This window comes from Notechis scutatus, chromosome 2 (genome assembly GCF_049901735.1).
Source record: "Notechis scutatus isolate UNSWTSFEM ecotype Mainland chromosome 2, rNotScu1.2, whole genome shotgun sequence".
Classification (NCBI taxonomy): Eukaryota; Metazoa; Chordata; class Lepidosauria; order Squamata; family Elapidae; genus Notechis; species Notechis scutatus.
The window spans coordinates 164163242-164175305 of NC_142010.1; the positions used below are offsets into that span (position 1 = coordinate 164163242).

The window sequence follows — 12064 nt, forward strand, 5'->3', positions numbered from 1 at the left end:
AGTCTGAAATAAGCATGGCCATCTTGGTAGCAAGTTCATCTTTATTGCAGCAATCCTTCCTACTAAGCTCTTGTATCCCATAAATTCTGGAGATTTGTATTTTGATTCTTATTTACTTTAAGGAAAAAATCCATTTCTTTTCTAATCATTTGTAGGTATTCTTTTTCTTTCAGTATTTGTGTATCTAACATCCATCTTCTATTTTTTTTTTTTTGTTCTTTCCAAATTATCTGTAAGGGATTATGATCTGCCCAAGTATTATTCAATATATCTATATATTTCACATTGTTTTCTAATTCCTTGTTCATCCAAACCATATCTATTCAGGACCATGATCGATGGGGGCTTGAATAATAATTATATTTACTTTCCTTCCCTTTTAACTCTAGCAGAGAGCTCTTCTGATGGGGTCAGTTCTTGCACCTCAGTTCTTTCTTACTCAGAAGCAAGCAAGTTTTGGCAATGAGGCTGGTGGGGGATTCATGCCTCAAGTCTGGGGGAAGTGGAAAAATTGTCTCCATTCAAGCTGGCAAACTCAGGAACAAGACCCCTGAACAGATCTGTACAACTCAACATTTTCAGAGCCTTTCCAAGGACCCCACTTATGTAATTCTCCCTTGCAAAATTAAGGGCAGCTGTTCTAAAACTCCTCTGATGCTCCATTTCCAATTTGGCAAGGAAACTGCTATCACCTGAGGAATTCTTAAGCTGCCACTCATGTTACCCTACAGTCCTGAAGAAAAAAAGACTATGAGATAAAACGGTAGAGGGGAGGGACATATTTTATGAAATAGGTGCTCTACCCACTGGGCAGAAAGGCTTTATCTTCTCCCCTTAATCAGTGGATGGGGGGGGCATGTGAGACGACACAATGAAGGTACCTGAATGCATGCTTAAAGTGCAATAAGCTGAGTAAGCTTCTTGTGGTCTGAAGCAGAGGTGGTATTCAGCTGGTTCTGACCAGTTCTGGAGAATCGATAACGGAAATTTTGAGTAGTTTGGAGAACCGGCAAATAGCACCTCTGACTGGCCCCGCCCCCATTTTTCTCTGCCTCCCGAGTCCCAGCTGATTGGCTGAGTCTTCTTTTGTTGCCCTGCACAGGAGAACGGAGCTGGAAAGTAGGTTAGTGGGGTGGGGAGGGAATGGGGATTTTGCAGTATCCTTCCCCTGCCATGCCCACCAAGCCACGCCCACCAAGCCACGCCCACCAAGCCATGCCCACAGAACCGGTAGTAAAAAAAATTGAATCGCACCACTGGACTGAAGCCTAACTAAAAATTATAGCACAAAAGGTAATGTAGGGTTGACAAAAGGAAAACAAAAATTTCATTCCACCCTCTAGCCCAGCTTATTGCAAATGCTGAAGCTTACCTAACTGGGGAGAAGACAAAGCTTGTTTGAAGCACCTTCTCCAAAAAATCCACTTCCTTTCCTTCTCTTTCTCTGTTTCTGATAAAAGGAAGGATTCATGGTCACTCTTGAAAGAGGGTGCATGGCTACTTTTGATCTTTGAGTCCTTTAATTTTTCCCCAGTGATGATGATCTGGACAAGAAGAGGCAGGGACTCTATGATAGAGGAGATCTTCAATGAGTTGGTAATTCATGACCATCTCCTTGCCTTTGCAAAGGCAGAAGCTCTGTCTCTGTGGCTTTGATGATATGCGAGCAGATGGATGGGATGAGGCTGGGGTGATAGTTTTGCATCCTGTTCTCTCTTTTTCTCCTCCACCCTCTTCTCTGCTGTTTTCCTTTATGCTGAGTAATTTCAGCTAACTGACATAGATAGGAACTCTGGTAGGCTGGGTTTTAGCTTATGGATGGTTTTGCAAAAGTGTCAGCAAAGAAAGAACAAAGAGTCCTCCGTGTTCCTTCTTCCACTACAATTTTCTCATGAGTAAAGACAGTTGGATATAGTGCAACCTTGCCAATCCAATTACCAGATGCTACTGACCTTGAGTTGCCTCTCTTACTCAGTAGGGCCAGTCCTGATTTGACAATTCTGAAACTGAGAACCTCACATTCTCTCTAATTTTCCAAAGTAAACAATCCCCTTTAGCCTATATTCAGTTAAAGAAAGTTTAGATTGTAATTTTAGAATTCATCAAAAGTAACTCTGCCTTCAGATAAGACCAACTGCCTGGGGGACATGAAGTAGGAAATGAGTCCCAATCTGTTAAGGTAGACAGCACCTCAGTGGGTGAAGATATTATGGCAGCTTCCCAAAGAGGAAGGGTTCAAAGACTTTGGTGCATACCTGGGCTTAGGATTTGTTTTCAAGAGGTGAGTTTATCAGATCCCGCCTTCCATTCCATTTGGGACATTTCTCCTAGGACCAAGAAGCGATAGGGATATGCTGCAGGGGAAGCAGAGGAGGCCAACATCTCTTCCAGTCTATGAATAAAAAGGGATTTACTGTTTTTCTGGATCACACGGATCCATTTCTTTTGGTCTTTATCTAGCAGTTGTCTGGAATTAACTTTTCCAGATTAGGTACCTGTCACATGTTTTCAGTTTGGGATAAAGCCAAATTCTAAAGATAAACATTCAAATGAATATAAATACAGAAAAGGGGAATCTTTTTATTTTAAAGCCTTTTCTACATTTTAGTATGTCTGATTTGCAAAAGATTTGGTACTTACTAAGGTTTTGTTGAGATTCTTGCTCTACTACTTGCAGGTGTACTGAAGTGATGCTTCCTTCTACATTGGGTCCCCCCTCCCTTATGGTTTGGTTCTAGGAGTTAGCCTGCTTTTTTCTGTTCCCATTTGGAGAATTATATTATGGAAGAGGAGTACTTGTCAGCAAAATAATTACTTTGTGATTGTTAGTACAAAACTATTACAGTTCCAAGGTTCACAACTTTTCTGCATTGGAATCTTTGGCGATGGAAATAATTGTGTCCACTGAAATATATGCAAATGTCTTTTTAAATTCTTCTCTGCTCTTCTTTGCTCTGCTCTGCTTTTCTCTATTCAACCCTTCTAGATGAAGACAGGAATAAGAATTGGGAAAAAAATGATGTACCTTGGAATGGAATATTGTTTGAGAGAGCATGATAAAAATCATAAATGTGGGACAGGCCTTAATCTTTTTATTATCAAGAGTGGACTTCTTGGAGTAAAAAGAAAAGGAAGGAAGGAAAAGTTGTTCAGTAGTAGAGTCTCACCGGCTCAAGGTTGACTCAGCCTTACATCCTTCTGAGATTGGTAAAATGAGGACCCAGATTGTTTGGGGTAATATGCTGACTCTGTAAATCAGCGGTCGCCATCGCCAACCGGTAGTCTGTGGCCCACTAGTGGACCATGAGAAAATTTTGGTGGGCCGCAGAGAAATCTCACCCCCAGAGCAACCCCCCCAAAGCAATTAATCCAGGCTGCGCAGAAACACAAGGCTGCGCCACCCACATGGCCCGCGGGAACCCTCCCCGCCCACTCACTCCTTACCCAGGAAACTTGCCTGCTAAATTGCTACTTTTCCTTTATCCAAACATCAGCTGTTCTGCTGTGCTGGGAGATTTAGATTACCTAGGAAGCAGGAAATGGTTGGATTTCTTGCTTTCTAGCTAGTCTTTAGATCTTCGGCTCTGCTTTTAAGCAGAGCCGAACCTCCCTTAGGACTGAAGTTTCTATTATTCAGTGCAGACTCACAGCAAGCAAATTTGAGAGACTGAGCTAGCCGATGGCAGATAGATAGATCACTGAATGATTCTGTGAGCAACTCAATCTGCCTGCCTGCTTTGCCTGATTTTGGGTAACAGTGTTTATTTTTTTTTAAAAAAGATCAATATTTACATACATGGTGTGTTGTGAGTTAATTTGTGAGTTTGCTTGCTAGCAAATTTTATGAGTTTGCTTGCAAGCAAATTTTATGTGACAGACTGAGCTAGCCAATGGCAGATAGACAGATTTCTGAATGAATCTGTGATTTTGTGAGCAACTCAATCTGCCTGCCTGCTTTTCCTGATTTTGGGTAAAAGTTGCTCTTTTTTATAAAAAATTCAATATTTATATAAATATTTATAATATTTACATGCAAGCCATGCCCAGCCAGTCACATGACCACCAAACCACACCCACAAATTAGGCCATGCCCACAGAACCGGTTAGTGGTCCCTGGGATTTAAAATTATGAGTTTGGTGGTCCCTGAGGTTTAAAAGGCTGGCGACACCCGCTGTAAATCGCTTCGGGCTGTAAAGCACTGTGAAATGGTATATAAGTTGAAGTGCTATGTATAGAGATATATTAAAAGATGGAATAATTGTCTAGAAAAAATGGATAAAAATGAAATTATTGGTCAGAGAACATTGAAAAATGTTAAGATTGGAAAAGAATATGGTATAATTGGAAGTGGATATTAAAATATGGGTGTAGTTTGCTTATGAAGTGACTATGCAATTTATTCAACACGAGAGTATGCAAAAAACCAATAACCCTAAATTATTTATAGCTAATGTTGAGATAGGTTACATGCTGCAACAAGGAGCATGAATTTGAAATTAATGCATCAGAGACTAAGATAGTTGTGTTTGACAGGGAAAAGAGAGTGAACAATAGGAAATTATATGTACTGTAAATAGCAAAGAAAAGACTAAGTAGATGGATTTATGTATCTTGATACAGTACCAACTAAAAATGGGAAAATGAATGATGTTAAGATTTGCAAATGCTGGGAGAAGTGGATAATATGTACAGTAGCATGTATAAAGACATTAATATCGAAGTAAGCAAAAATGGCTTTTTGCCTGCTTTATTATATGGAAGTGAGATCTGAGTTTTAGGAGAAACATATAAGTTATCCAGTGGTGGGATTCAAAATTTTTTTACTACCAGTTCTGTGGGCCTGGCTTGGTGGGCGTGGCAGGGGAAGGATACTGTAAAATCTCCAGTCAATATTGGCCGGTTCTCCGAACTACTCAAAATTTCCGCTACCGGTTCTCCAGAACTGGTCAGAACCTGCTGAAAACCACCTCTGAAGTTATCTGAATGCAATGAGAATGGGGAACTTGAGAAGCGTGTGTGGTATGTGCTGAATGATTAGAGGCTAAAGTCAAAAGAAATAAGTACATTGAAATGATTAAATCATATAGAGAGAATAAATGTGAGAACTGCAAAACAAATATACGAAGAGGGGATAAAACATAAGGAATCATAAGGCTGGAAGGGACATTAGAAGTCTTCTAGTCCAAAGTCCTGCTCAAAGCAGGAGACTTGACCATCCCAATCAAATTGTTGTCCAGTCTATTTTGAAAACCTCCAGTGATGGAGCACCCCCAACTCCTGGTGGCAAGCTATTCCACTGATTAATGGTTCTCACTGTCAGAAAATTTCTCCTTATTTGAAAGGAAAGGAAAAACAGAAAAATAAAGTTTGGATGGAATGTATGGATTTATTAGAGACAAGTGAGAAGCCCCCCAAAAAAAAAAAAAAGGTAATGTATGAAATGGTGCATGGATGTGAGGGAAGCAAGAATGGTGTGAAAGAATATCAAAAATGAGAGGTAATGGCAAATGTTGTGGGTGTAGCCTAAATTTGGCTGAATTTCCTTTTCTCGTGTTCTTTGTTTTGTCTTTGTTTTACTATTTCTTTCCTTTTTCTGTGCTTTGCACACTGTTGCTTATCTCAAAAAGGAATAGACATACAGTAAGTATATTTTGTGGGTTCTGCAGTAATCCTGCAGAACTAATCAGAAGTGCAATAGTTTTCATTTCAATTACATTTAGAATTGCACAATTTTTTTACATGGACAGCTACTGAAAAAGACACATTGACAAACACAGAGGAACACTGCTTTGACATAAAATAGATTTTATGCAATTGTACTGCTAAGAATTGTATTAATTCATATCTTCTAAACATTATTACTTTGCAGAAACTACCGCATTATATGCTATTCAACTTGTTTGGAATAATTTGAACTGAAATTCTTCAATTAATTTTTAAAATTCCCGTATTTTTCTTTTACTCACTAGAGGGAGCTCCAACATAAGAAATATTTATTTGAAATTAAATATTCAGTTGGAATTATATGAAACTATAATGAAACTCAGTTCCTAATATACAACTTGATTGTTCAATAACTATTTTAACTCACCATGCTTAAGGACATTTTTCTCCTTTTTTTCCATTTGGTTATTTATATATCGTATTATAAAATGTTATTGAACTTTCTTTTTTCTGTTTTTGTATTCTTATTTATACAGGTAATCCTCAAATGACAGTTCACTTAGTGACCATTCGAAGTTACATGATCACTCCTCCAAATATTTATGACACAATCCTAAAATTACGGATGTTGCAGGACCACAGCAGTTGTTCACCCTTATGAACCTGCTGGGTCTCCACATAACCCCTGGTGGATCTCCACAATTACTTTCCCCCTGCCACACTGGACTCACCTTGCGAAGATCTACCTCCTCTCTGCTGCGGTTTCTTTGAGAGTGGGATGATTTCACTTCCAGCATCCGATCAGCTTGCAAACATTTTGCATGGAGACTGGAAGCTTCTGAGGGCCGTGATTTCATGGGACTTCAGGCCACGAGATCACAGCACCCAGAAGCTTTCAGTCTTCTTCTTTTTTTTGTAAATTTTATTTGAGTTTTCACAAAAAGAAAAGAAACACAATTAAAACATCTTTTTTGAAAGCAGCATAATCCTGGGTTACATTTCTTTGTACAGACACAATTTCAGGTTCATGCTCATTTTTATATTCTATTCCATATCTTATTACAATTTTACATTTTCTACATAGCTTCTCCCCTCTTTTAATTTCCTCAATTTTATTGTATTTATTTCATCTCAATTCAAATCATTATATTTATATTTTTGGTCTGTCCTGTTTCAATTGTCTATCATCTTTTCTCATTAAACAAAATTTCTCCTGTAGTTACTGATTGGAGTATGACACCTTTATATCTTTCCCTTAAAGTTATAACACTCAATATAATACATAGCTTCCATTCGGATTCTGTTTGGTACATTCTTAAACTACACACAGTATTCTTAAAAAAAAAAGAAAAAATTATAAATGTATATAATTAAAACAACATTCCATTCCAATTCAATTCTATCATTAATATTAATATTCATTAAAGTCTTAAGATTTTTCACGTTACTTTTCAATTAAATATCATACCTCTATGGGAACAATTATTAGCTTTCCATAATCATTTCCCCCCCTCTTCACTTATATTTTATAAAACATTGACTAATTAAAGTGTTCCCATTCCTTCCTTTCAATTTTCTCATTTATTTTATTTCATTTACTTTATTCACAAACATTTCACTAAGTTACACTAACCATTCTATCCCTCATTCTAATCATATGTTGTTTCCAATTTTCTAAAGTTATTTCTATTTCAAATATAACAACACAATCTCATGTACCTTTACAGAATCCCCCTTTCAGTTAAATTTTCACCCATTATCTCTAAATAGGTCCTGTTTCTTTATATCTTGCTCTGGACTTTTGTAACTTCTTTTCCTTTCCTTCTTCCCTCTCTTCTTCTCCCTCCCCTTTTTACCCCTTTGTCTCTCTACCTCTACTTCCCTCTTCTGTATTCCCCTTTTCTGTTGTTTTCCAGGATTATACTTATTTTTCGAATTATTTTTCTTTTCTTTGGTTGTTTTTTTAAATCTTAAATTCTCCATCCTCTTTCCCTCCTTTCCTTTTTCTTCCCCACATAGAGTTACTTGTTCATTAAAGATGGCTTCTTCTTTGTCCCCGTCTTCTTGTTTTGCAGTCTTTTCTTGTTGTTTCTCATAGTTCCAAATCTCCATTTCTAAAAATTGAAAAACGAAGCCAAAGGAACCCTTCCCTTTAAGTTCCATTTTCAATTCATCAAAAAGTGATGCCATTGTAAAAAATTTTAAACAACCACCCAATTGATTTTAGTCATTCAAATATAATAGCCAAAAATCCAAAAGTCACCAACTAATCCCAATACACACAGCTGTTTCTTTTTGCTCTTTATTTTTTTTCCCACTTTCTCTTCCTGGGGTTACTATTTAGTTGCAAAGTTTCAGTTAAAATGTATCTTTTAGAAGTCTTATTGAAATTTTACTTTAGATTCTTTTAAAGTCCAGGCAGTCTCCTCCCTCTTCCAGATCCTGCCCTTATTCTTTTTCTCTCCCTTCCTGCTTATAGAAGAAAAAGTTTTTAATGTCCAGAAATCTTTATTGTCCCTTTGGCATTTTGTTATATTTTCAGCTTAATTGCCTATTGATGCCAAAGCGGATATTTCCAATTTCTTATTCTTAATTGTCAATATAAGGAAGGAGAGAGAAGAAAAAAAAAAGCCAAACCTTTCCCTTTTCACTTTCTTTCGCTGCTTCCGACTCTACTTTGGGAGCGATCTTATTTCTTATAAAATTTAAATTCCAGGGTACCTTAGTTATTACTTTTTCAACTTAGCCCGGCCAGCCAAAACTTTCACTTCTTATCTTCCTCCTGCACGTTCTTTTCTAGTTGAGTACTTCTTTGAGGTGGCCATTTCTGATCACCGCTCCTACCGCCTTTGGGAAAGGGAGTTTGACCAGCTGAGGAGATGCGGCTCTCCCCGACCCTGCCTGCAGTCTCCCCCTTCACCACCTCTACGGGGTGGCTTAGCCCCGAAACCAGCCGGCTCGGGGCGCTCCAGTGGCGAGCCCAGGTAGAAACCGTGCATGATCGCGGATTCCTGTCTGTCGCCGAAGCCCTTCAAACTGGAAGACAGAAGCTTTCAGTCTTCTTCATGCAAAATATTTGCAAGTCGATGGGACACTTGGAGGCAGTGCGATTTCATTCCCTCAAAGCATCCCATCACTTTGCAAATGTTTTGTGCAGAGATTGGAAGTTTCTGGGGGCCACGATCTTGCATGGCAGAGAGGTTGGAGGGGAGAATCTCACTAGTTCTTCACAAGATAAGTAACCTGACATGGCAGGATGTGGAGGAAACAATTGTGGGGAGCATGAGGTATCTCAGTGGGTTGGGGAAGGCCTTGGGTGGTCTTAAGCAGATGGCGTGTTCCATCACTAGCCCCCCTGCATTGCCTTCCTCAACCTGAGATACCTCATGTGCATTTAACAACTTGTGCATTCGATTAGCCAATTTCACCTATTCCAAACCTGTACATTTGGGTTTTCTTTCCTAAGTGTAAAGCCTTGCTTTCTCCATATTAAACTTCATTTTGTTGGTTAGGGCCCATTGTTCAAGTCTGTCAGATTCTTTTTTTTTTTTTTTGGATCCTGAGCTGGTCTTCTGGGGTGTTGGCTAGTCCTGTCAGCTTATTGTCATCAATAGAGTCACCTGGCTGAGTTGGGCGGCTATAGAAATTAAATGAATAAATAAATAAATATTTGAAGGATATTGAATTGCATATATTTGCCTCCAGTGAAACTGTCAGTATATTCCAGTATCTGGAGACCATGAGGATATGGTTGAGTTTGGGGCCTCACAGGTTCTGGAACTGGAAAGATTTCATCTTTGTCTGAGGTAAGTGGCACTTTGTTCAGATGTGATGTACAGGTGGCATCCGTGACCAGGATGGTCTTTGGATAACTTTGTCTTAATGCCAGTTGAACTCATTACTGGCTCAAGGGTACCTGCTCATGGTCATTCATGCCTTAATTGTCCTTTGATTAGATTATTGCAATATGCTCTACATGGGGCTCCTCTTGAAGACTCTCCAGAAGCTTCAATTGGTCCAGAATGTGGTGATGCATTCTGGACCAGTAATGGGCATTCCTTATATTTATGTAGCAACTCTTCTTCACAAACTGCTATAGCTCTCCAAAGGCTTCTGGGTGCAATTCAAGGTACTAGATATTACCTTTATAGTATGCATGGCATAGGCCCAGTTTTTTTGTGGATCACATTCTCCCAATGGTTATCTGCCTATTCCACATGCTACAGCAGGCAGGACAGACTCTGGGTCCCTTCTCTGAAAGAATGTCGTCTTATGAGACCTAGGAGATGTGCCTTTGTGGTGGCAAACCCTGATCTTTAGAACGATTTCCCTCCTCCCATATACAGTTGGCTGCAATCCTGCAGACCTTTAGAAAGTAAATCTCCGACTCATTCCCCAAGCATTTAATCCAGGATGAATAGATTGATAGGGATACAATACATTTCATTTTTGATCGTGATTTGTTTTATTTTCTTTTACTGGCATTTACCAATATGTTATTTTCTTTTCTATTTTTAAATAATTTTATATGCTGGTCAGTCATATTGTTTAAGTTGGTAGCCATATAAATATAAAGATATGAATGAGGTTTTCATCCCAACTGGCAAACCTCCCCAAACCTCTAAGCCTGTATATCATTGTTCTCTCTCTTGGATGTGTGGAGATATAAATATCCAACAGAGAGAATACTTATTATTCTTCAGCTTAACACTTATTCAAGGATAGACATGTGTTGGATTTCTAACTCCTTGTTAACCAAGCCCATAAATGTGGAAGTTGCATCTCCTTATCCAGATCGTAATCCAATGATTGTAAGACTAAACAGAGAAATTTCCAGATCAAAAAGGTGGAGACTTAATGAACTTTTATATTACAAGAGAATATTATACTCTAGTGCTATCAGGAACTGTAGATCTTCCAAATCAATTTCACTTCTGATATCTCTTTATTGACAGTATGGGATGTTAGCAAAAAATTCACAATATGTTTGTTGATCTCTCTGGCATTAAATTAGAAAGCAAACCACGAGGAAACAGAAAGATTCATTCTGTTAGAATAAAGGCATAAATTCAATCTAGTTTTGGGTTTAGAATAAAAGATAAAAGTAATACAGAATTAGGTAGAGATAATGGGAGCAAAAATTTATAAGAAGGTAATCAAGAAAAATGTTTTCTAAATAGCAGTAATTCAGATAAATTGACCTATCAAATATACAAGAAACAAAAAAGCATTAGGTTCATTCGGGGTGGAGTTAAACATGTTTCTGTGACAAAAGAAAGCATTACTCCAGATTATAAAGCAGATCTAATTCCCAAAACATTAAGAAATATTTGATTAAAACATTATTTACAAAATTTACAGATCAAGAAAAAGTACACTTTAATCAAGTGAAGACAAAAATAAAGAAGCAGGACTCAGTGATATTTCTGTAACAAGTCTTTCCAAAAATTCTGGTTACTGAAGTGATGAATGGGATTAGGAAATCACGCAAGGAAATTTTTATTTAATTTTTTTAGATGAAGGAAAGAAAGCTTTGACTTGCCCAGAGTCATTCCTAACTGTTTTATTATTAAAAGTAGATTATATGTTTTTATGGCAATACTTACAAAAAGAATAAATAAAATATATCCTTTAAGTGAATGTTACATTTCAATCAGATTGGATTTGTTCCAGAGAGGTATGAAAGACATATTTTAAAAGTTACTGACAAAGAAAGAAATTGGTTGTGGTTTTATTGACGTAGAAAAAGTGTTTGACAATTTGGAATGGCTTCCATATTTGCTGTTCTGAGAAAAATGAATTGTGATAATAATTTTTTTCATTTGGACACAAATATTTATAAAGAACAAAAATCCATGGCAACATAAATGGCTCTTTAACACAACAATGCACCATCTGCAGGGAACACAGTGTCACCTCTTTTCCCAATTTTTATTTTTCTGGCTTAAGAACTATTAACAATAAAAATATGTCAAGATAATATTTCAAGAGTTACATTAGCAGCTCAAGTTCATAAATTGAAATGATATGTTGATGAGGTACTCCCAGTAACCAAGCCAAAACATTCCTTTATACTCTTAATGACATAAAAGCAATATGTTTTTCTGTAAATTATTATTGGAATAATCAACAAAAATTCCCACTATATAAAGTGACCCTAAACATTTAGAGCGGTAGCAATGCTCCAATAAGGCTCTTTTCCATATAATATGTAGTTTCCCAGCTGCCTGCTTATTGCAAAGATGGAAGACATATATCTGAGTTTTTGCTGGCTTTGGTCTTAACTGGGATCCAGCTTTGCCAGGTCTTCAATTAAATGTTGTCCAACCTCCTCAAATGTTTTCCCCTGTTCATGCATTGCTCGAATATCAGCATATGTACATTTGTTAGTACCTTTAG

General features: G+C 37.6%; 2 long non-coding RNA genes across 2 annotated transcripts in view; both read left to right on the top strand.

Moving 5' to 3' along the window:
- LOC148132379 (uncharacterized) overlaps positions 1 to 12064 on the top strand; it is a 531004-nt gene that overhangs the window by 155636 nt on the left and 363304 nt on the right. The gene's annotated exons all lie outside the window — the stretch shown is intronic.
- The window catches only part of LOC148132381 (uncharacterized), a 31753-nt gene continuing 28917 nt past the window's right edge, over positions 9229 to 12064 (top strand). Inside the window, exon 1 of the long non-coding RNA XR_015747928.1 lies at positions 9229 to 9471. This is a non-coding gene — a long non-coding RNA (uncharacterized LOC148132381). The remainder of the gene's footprint in view (positions 9472 to 12064) is intronic.